Genomic DNA, 9,054 nt, shown 5'->3' on the forward strand with positions numbered 1-9,054 from the left:
AAGAGAAAATAAATCCTTCACTGGTTTTAGGAAACAAAATCTGGACATATCAAACCACGAACCCTACAAATTTCACAAACCCTATAAAAAAATACTACTGTAAATTCCAAATTTTTATGTGATTAACAATGCATGCAGTTAAGACTGGACTTCAGTTCAGACTACAGACTATACCACCTTTAAAGCTGACAAAAAGATGACAGGAGACCAAAAAGTCTCATGTAAAATTAACTCTTTGGTGCCTAGATAAAAACCACACACTTCTCTTTCAAAGAGATCTCTGACAGGAAAAATTATATGCTCCTCATCAAAGTCCCCTATATAACAACAACAAAAAAATTACTTTGACCTCTCAAAGAAAGAAGTTAATATTAACACTAACTAACATCCAATATGTTTGTTTTCTTTGTCAAGATCATCTATGTAAAAAGCTCCTATATTACCAACACTTTTTTGAATTAAGATGTATTTACATTTCGGCTAAATTTAGGAAAGTGACAACTACATATCCAGTTTAAGGTTATGGGAAGACGTCTGCTGACAGAATTACAGCAATTTCTGCAGTGGGTAACTGCCCTTTGTTCCCCCATTAGTCAAACACAGAATTACAGGCTGGCAGATGTACTTCCACCAGCTTTCAGAGTAAGTCCCTACTTTCACATTGCTTCTACCACACTGGAAACACATGCTGCTTCACTGTGGGCCTGTCTGTGTACGTGCCTCTATTAAGCCAAGGCTACACCAAAGATGGAAAAGTGGGAATGAGCATATCACAGCAAGACACTACTACTGCAGCAAGAAAAAAAACTCACTGATCGCATAGCAATAACTCTCCAGCACAACCTACATGCACTTTTTTTACTTGTTTCCTCCTTCCTGCATTGCAAGTTTCCTGCTATCTTACAGCTGCCTAGAGATACACCTCAAGAGAAGGGGGACATGGCTGCAGCCCATACTTGAGCCAGGCAGCCAGGGGCACCTGCAGCTGGTACTTGTCTGCACCCACAATGAATCACTTCAGTGACAAATCCTTTGGAACATGACTAATTCTTCTTCTCAGTCCCTTCTGAAATCAACAGGTCAGTGGGATCAGCCAGACTAGTGGAATAAGACATTAAGTACTGGTGTCAATGAAGCAAGGTGAGACAACAGTAGTCTTTAAACAAGTCAGTTTAGACAGCCATATAACCACACTCTGAATTCACAAACACGCAAAAAAATGAAGTTCTAGTTACAGTTTTGCTGTTCCCTCAAAGATTTTGCTTGACTATATTTAGCAGAGCAGAGATCTAGCTAACTGCAAAGCTTGTCTTTCATGGGGCAAACAATGACTGTAATAGAATGTGTAAAAGTAGGGCATTAGTTGGGCTTGTTCACAAATATTTTAAGTGTTTTTATAAAGTGTGGATTAGGATACCTGGTACTGGATAAGCACTAGAAAGATGGCCAAGAGAGAACAGTTAGTTTCAGAGTTTAATACCAGGGTACATATAATACAGGAGGTGCAGAATAGGCTGTATGGAGAACCATGTCAAGGGAGGTGATTATCCCGCTCTACTCTGCACTGGCGTAGCCTCACCTTGAGTCCTATGTGCAGCTGTGGCACCTCAGTACAAGAAGGACATCATCAGACTACTAGAATGTGTCCAGAGGAGGGCAACCAGTGTGTTGGAAAGGCAGCTGACACCACTTGACTTGTTCAGAACATAAGGCTGAGGGATGACTCCACTGCAGCCTACAACTTCCTCGAGGGGGAGCTGCTGATCTCTCTCACATAATTTAACTGCTCTGCTGGTAGTGTATCTTCCCTCTAGCTCACCAAAAACTCACTTCACCAATCTTCAGCTGTTGAGCTTGTATTTAAAACCTTTGTCTACCAGTTGCTTTAAATGAAAGACAACTTCCAGGGCAAGGGCAAAGGAAAACCTACTTTTCCCCCCAAAACAGTGCATAGAGGAGAGCCACTGATATTCACGTTATTGGCTAGGAATAATCAACCTGAAGTGACCAGTCTCCACAACATTTGAGCTGCTGGCATCTTAGAACCATAGAATGGTTTGGGTTGGAAGGGACATTAAAGATCATCTTGTTCCAATCCCCCAGCTGTGGGGCAGGGGACGCATTTCACTACATCAGGTTGCTCAAACTGCCATCCAAACTCCCAGCAACACGGCATCCACAACTTCTCTGGGCAACTTGTTCCAGCACTTCCCCACCACCACAGTAAATAATTTCTTCCTGATATCTAAACTTACTCTCTCTCAGTTTGAAGCCATTTTCCCTTATCCTAACAACACCTGCCCTTGTAATAAGTTTCTCTCAGGGTATTTCTAAGGGCATTCCAATTGCAAGACAAGTGAGTGCTATGGAAAGAAAAACTGCCATGCATTTAATTTATGTAGTTCCATCACTTCTGAATGGATCAGAGAACAACTGTGCACTACCAATAACCATAATGTAATAAGGAACTCTCTTCCATTATTCCTATTCCAGCAATTTGGAGAAAATTATGAAACTGTAATACCTTGTGAATTGTAGTAGCTTGTACTAAACCTACTAACAATTGATTCTGAAGTCTCCTTAAAGAAAAAAAAAGAATGGACATTTTGAAGACAACATTTATCTACCAATATATGCTTGACAGCTTGGAGTACCCATGTACCCAACAAGAACAACTCACTTTCAAAACAAGATCTTGCTTTTCATGTCCTTATAACATGAAGAATGAGGAACAACCTTAAAATGTTCCATGAAAGCTGGTCTTCTTTAATTGCCTGTTTCTACAAATGCACACAACTGCAGGGTGCTGCACCGGGGCCAGGGCAACCTCTGGTACCAATCTAGGCTGTGGGATGAACAGATGGAGAGCAGACCTGCTGAGAAGAACTTGGAAGTGCTGGTGGAGGAGAGGCTGGACACAACCCAGCAATGAGCACTTACAGCCCAGAAAGCCAAATGTGTCCTGGGCTGCATCCAAAGCAGAGTGGGCAGCAGGGCCAGGGAGGGGATTCTGCCCCTCTGCTCTGCTCTGCTGAGACCCCACCTGCAGTGCTGCATCCAGCTCTGGGGTCCCAGCACAGGAAGGACACGGACCTATTGGAGAGAGTATGGAGGAGGGCCGCCAACATGATTAGAGGAATAGAGCACCTTTCCTACAAGTACAGGCTGAAAGAGTTGGGACTGTTTAGCCTGGAGAAGAGAAGCTTTGGGGACAGTTTATAGTAGCCTTTCAGTACCTAATGGAGGGCTACATGAGAACTGGAGGATGACTTTTTAGCAGGGACTGTTGCAATAGGAGAAGGGATAGTCTAAATTTACCATATTGAAGTTAAAATGATTATCTATAGCAATGAATTTTTTTACAATGGTGAACCATGGAACACATTGTGCAGAAAGGTGGTGGATGCCCCACCCTTGGGAACACCAAAGGTCAGGTGTGTGGGGCTCTGAGCAGCATGATCTAGTTGGAGATGTCCCTGCCACAGCAGGGGAGTTGGACTAGATAACCTGTAATGGTTCCTTCCAACCCAAACTGCTCTGGGATCATGCCAAGCCTGATGCATAGGAGTCACAGATCTACCACCCCACACACGTATTTACACAGTCAGGAACTGTGTGAGCTGTCACAAGTCCAGACTAACACAATTGCCTTATTAATACAAATTAGAGCTCCTACAGGTGAATGAGCCACTATCAAAAATCTGTTGCCTGTCTCCCAGTTTTTAATTTTCCTGAATGAAAGGAGGCCATCAATAAGCTGCAATAATCAGATCCAGAGCAAGCTACCTGTTGCAGTTTCATTTACTGAGCTGCTCATCAAAGAACACCCTCATACAGCATATTCAGAACAGGCAGTGAGCTTTACCACAGTGTGCTGCAGAAAAATTCCAACAGCACTTTCAGTAAGAGCTACAAGATACATATTAAAATTCTGGGAAAAATGAACCATTACTACGGCATTTCGGCAGCACTCATCACAAATGGTACTCATCGTGCACCAGTAGCAGACAACTGGACCTCTTTGTGTAGCTCAGGGCTGCTGCACCCTGTGTCATTTTACAGTGAAGAACAGGTTCCTACACATCACTTCTTTCAACATTAAAGAGTGCATTTGAAATATGGGGGGAAAGTAGTAATGATTTTAAATGACCACAGCAACACTAATAGCTTAAGCCATGATGATAAAAAATCAGCATGGACCCCAGCACAAGCTATTGAACATGGGTATGTGGACCTTGTTTCAAAATTCCAGTGGGTAACACACTGCTAAGAAAAACCTAGCAGTAATACAAGTTCCATTAAGGCTGAAGTTCCAAAATATAAATCATTACCTAAAAAATACAGTCATCCCGAACAACTATTATTTATATTTAAACCAATATAAAAAAATTTTAAGTTATTTGCTTGAAAGTAAAGTAATATGTACTTTAAGAAAATTCAATTACTTAAATCTGAAAAGCATAACATTAAAGATAATCTCTTCCCTAGAGCAGCATTATACCTAAGGTTGGTTCTGGGAAGAAGCCAACTATTCCAACTGACACAGAGGAATTTGCCAGGAAAGAGGGAGGATGGAGAAAAGAGGGAAATCCCCGTGATTTCATCTTCATTACATGGATTATGAGCATAGGTTTTAGAACTGGCACTATGCAGACATCTCAACTGACTGAAAAGACATTTCTCAAACCATTAAGCAATAAAACCACAAAGATAAGAAAAAACCCTCAAACAGCAGAATGCAGTGGGTTTTGGCAAAACCTACATTTTTACCTTGATAATTTTCTCTAAAATTGCACTTCACTCAGAATAATTCTTTGTCTCTCTGACTCATTAACAGATTAACTGTCTTTAAGGAATGAGCTGTCTTGTTACAGAAGCAGTGCTCTTGTATTTCCTAATGAATTTTACAGAAAGCAATAGTAAAGGACACATCTGTCATGAAATAGAATCATTACTACTCCAAAAGTGACCTATTTCTTGCATCCTCTAAACATGAAACCTCAAGCCATTAACAGCCATTTGCATTTGTGATAAAGCAGTGAATGTTACTATTTTTGCCCACAGTGGTAACTGCTCTCTAAGAGGTAGAGAAAAGGTTTTTCCTTTTAGGAAAGAAAATTCAGCTATTAAATGTTGTCTGTATACTCCTGGATTAAACAACCAATTTTGAGCCTCCTGCCAAAAAGGTGGAAATGTTTAATTTCCAATTAAATTTCCAAAACAACACAAACATTTTTATTTAAGTATTTGCAGCTATGAGAGTATCAACATGCTATCTTAATGTAGACTGAAAATATTTTCACTACTTTTTACTGCAAGAATTGAAATTAGGTTATTTGTGATATCATATTCAAACAAGTGACACCTGAGCAAATCTTTTTTTCCAGTGGCAAAATTTAATTCTAAGATATTAGGCAGCTGTCATTCAGCATCTTCAAAATTAATTTATTTCTACTAGCTCATTAAACAGAGTAGGTGTAATTTTCAATTTTTTCTTGCAATTGAAAAACATGCAAGCCAAAAAAGCAATAGAACCAGTGCTACTGACAATATAAAATACATAAATGGAATCAGACCCTGTTTGCAAGTGTTTTCTGTGGGAATCAACATTCAAAATCTACTTCTTCAAATTTGAAGGTTTCTCTTAATGACTATAATTTCCCAGTATCATCTCTCTCTTCTGAAATCCATATTCAGCAATCAGAGTGCCGTCTCTTTTTCCTCAGGGTCTCTCTCATGTTTTAAGGCTGAAACTGATCACAAAACGTAACTGAAAAATCTAGGTAGGAATGACCACATAAGGGTCAATGTTTACTGGTGTTTGCATGATCAAAACTTCATTCTTACTGTACTTACTCAAGCATAATTTCGTGCTGTGCCTAGACAATGAGCTGTGTAGGAGACTGCATGTATACAGTTCTGTCACTACCAGTAGCTTGATGACTTGCTTTGGTAAGACACAGATCAACTAAAAGTCACCATCTGTATCCAGGGTATCCTCGGGGACTTCAAGCAACAGATTGCTAATTCACATGAGTATACATGTATACCTGGTATACAGATGATGAGATACTACACTGAGTAAATGGTGCAAAAAACTCTCAGGGGCAGCATTTCCACAGCAAACCTTTGTAAAAGGAATGTCATTCAGAATATGTGTGTGTATATATATATATAGACATAAAGATATAGAACATAAACAATGCATGGTTTGGTTGAATTTGTCTAGTGTACTCTTGAAAATGTTTTATTTCTTCTGTAAACATCTCCTTTTTTAATTACAAGAATAGGCTAACTGAAAACAGGTGAATGGTAGAGATGGATTTGAGCATAACTAAACCTTTTCAAGGCGCTGTGGGAAGTTCAGTGGAGAAAATATATTTCTGAAAGTGGAAGGCTATATCCAACTGGCAAAGTTTAAGACTGAACCCAAAGTTTCTATTTACCTTCCTGATTAGAGAATCTCTGAAGCCAAATCAAATCCTTCTTCTAAGGGCTGAAAATGTAAAAGTCTCTTGGAAAAGAAATCAGCAAGTTGGTGACCTCCTAATAATGAAGACTGACTGCACATTTATGCTTCAATTCTGGTGATATCAAATAAAATGCTACAATACAAATATTCCACAGAGCTAATCTACATGATTGGTACCACCCTAAATGTCCTGTTTGCCTTAACTAAAGTGGCCACAATGGCACTGCAAAGGCGTACTACACCTGAGTTCTGACCTTCTAATTACTTGTGATGTCCCAGTGTTACACTCTCAGGGAGCTACAGCATAGCCAGTATCCCTTACTGGACACAAAGGACGGAGAAGGGTAACAAAACTTTCTTATCCTGAAAGACAGAAGAACTAGTTAATGTTTTTTCTGCCACAAGATATATGTGTGGGGGAAAAGGGGCATTGAGAGCATCCAAGAGATAATTCAAGGAATCTGCAGCAAAAGACAAACACAGCGGCAAGCCTATACTGAATATGGCAGCATGCAGGTACCAGGTGAGCCTGCACTTCTCCCTCCAGAAGGACATACTATTTGTAATATGCATATGCTTATGCAAATGAGAAATAAGCATGTTTTGTAGTTCACGCCAGTCAGTTCATGAGATAAGTGGAGAAAAACCAATCAGATCTGGGTTTTGAGGTGCACAGAAATCATGCAATTTAGACCATTATTTAAAAGTTTCTAAGCAAACGCCCACCACATTAACGCCCACCACTCAATGCTACCACTCAGTGCTTTACATTAATACAGTATCTCATTCATTTTGAAGGACATGAGCTTCATTTTGCCAGATTCCTTACCTATCAAAATTCAGCAACTTGTTACTGTTATTTTTTCTTGAAGATAGCCATAAGCTAGAAGTATTAATTGTTTTGACTTATTTTTAAGTGCAAACACCATCTCATACTTTATTATCCTGTAAATGCTTTTCTTGGCCTAAAGCATAGAAGTTACAAATAAGTTAATGCTCTGTATAGAACAGACAACAGACTGAATTCACACACTTGGAAGGGAAAGTCAGCTTTTCAGGGTTTCTACAGGAGTCAAAGAAAAGCCTGTTTCCAGCATTTCATAGAGTGTAATGGGCTTCTCAGCACCAGGAGATGTAAGCCCTTCACAGAAACTTTTAGGGACAAGACAGATAGAATGCTATTACATTATTTCTGTCAAGCTGATCAGATAAACTCCCAGGTCACAAAGTCCACAGAGGGATGCAGAAAGCACTGATAACTTCAGGAGAAGGTAATAATTTCTTGGACAGAAATCAGGGAAACGGAGAAAAAGTAAAAGCTGTGCAGGCTGAAGCATTCAGAAGACAAAAAGCAATGATGCAATGCATTTTAAGAATGACCACACTGATATATTCAGGGAAAGAATTTGATCAAAACATGCCACATTTTATTGTTCCCACTTAGGCAACATTTTTGCTTTTGTAAACTCAAGAAAACTAAAATTAAAAGGAACAGAAAAGTAGCAATAAAAAGGAAGCTTCCTATTCTAACCTCTTAAACCTTTACTCCCCAACCCCAAAGTCCCTGCTGGCATTATTTAGATTTATTACACTTGTGGTTAAAGCTTACCAATCTTATCCAGTCTCTTGTTAACAAATATTAAAGCAGTGGCTCACAAAGTTTTCCAGAATACAATCTTGATGTTTTATTTGCAAACACACTAAAAAGTCAATATATTGTTGAGACACAGATACCCTCTCGCTCCTAATAAATGCAAACACAAAACACTGCTGATGCTTCTATTTTGATTTTTTTTTAACAGTTCTCTTCTATAGACAGGCAACAGGGTCTTTCAGACTACACATGCTACTTAGTTTTGCTTTGTTTTCAAAGATTCCCTTCAGCAGACTGAAGATTCTCACACTAGCTCCCTCTTATCTTCAGCCCAGAACCTACTATTGTCTAAAGATACCAAAAAGGGTTACCCACTTTTATGATGACTGTTTCAAAATAAAGATAGGCACTGGCACTAATACTTATAATTTCACAGCATGAAGGCTTTCTTAGCATCTCTATCAGCGACTTGGTAAAGCAGGCAAAACACACTCATGAGGTCTGCAGAAAACAATCAACTGGGGAGCAAAGCACTTGACACTTCAGAGCAAGCAGGGCTTGCATGAGGGACCCGGACACCTGGATGAATGGATTAGCAGCAGCCTCATGAAATACAATGAGGACAAATGCCAAATACCAAGTACTGCCCCAGCAAGGCAGAGCCCTGCAGCCATTCTAGGGCTGGAAAACAGCTCTGGAGCATGCCCTGGGCATGGGAGGGCTGTGAGCTGAGCCAGGGCCCAGGCAGCAACAATGGCTATCGATGGCTATTCTTGTGAGGTGGTCACAGCCCTGGGAGCCAGGGGAGGGTCGGAACTGTACCCTCTGCTTGGCTTTTGTCAGACTCTATCTACATACTGCCTACAGTTTGGATCTCTAACACAAACACCAACAACAAAATGGTGGGAGGTGAGAGGAGGTTACTGAGACTGTGGGGAGGGAGACTTCATGCTGCAAGAAGTGGCTAAAGGACTAGAGCTGGCTCAGG

At 40.1% G+C, this 9,054-nt stretch overlaps 1 protein-coding gene across 1 annotated transcript in view; it reads right to left on the minus strand.

Moving 5' to 3' along the window:
- MLLT3 (MLLT3, super elongation complex subunit) overlaps positions 1-9,054 on the minus strand; it is a 123,314-nt gene that overhangs the window by 47,564 nt on the left and 66,696 nt on the right. The gene's annotated exons all lie outside the window — the stretch shown is intronic.

Source organism: Corvus brachyrhynchos, unplaced genomic scaffold, assembly GCF_000691975.1.
Source record: "Corvus brachyrhynchos isolate BGI_N302 unplaced genomic scaffold, ASM69197v1 scaffold93, whole genome shotgun sequence".
NCBI classification, from domain to species: Eukaryota; Metazoa; Chordata; class Aves; order Passeriformes; family Corvidae; genus Corvus; species Corvus brachyrhynchos.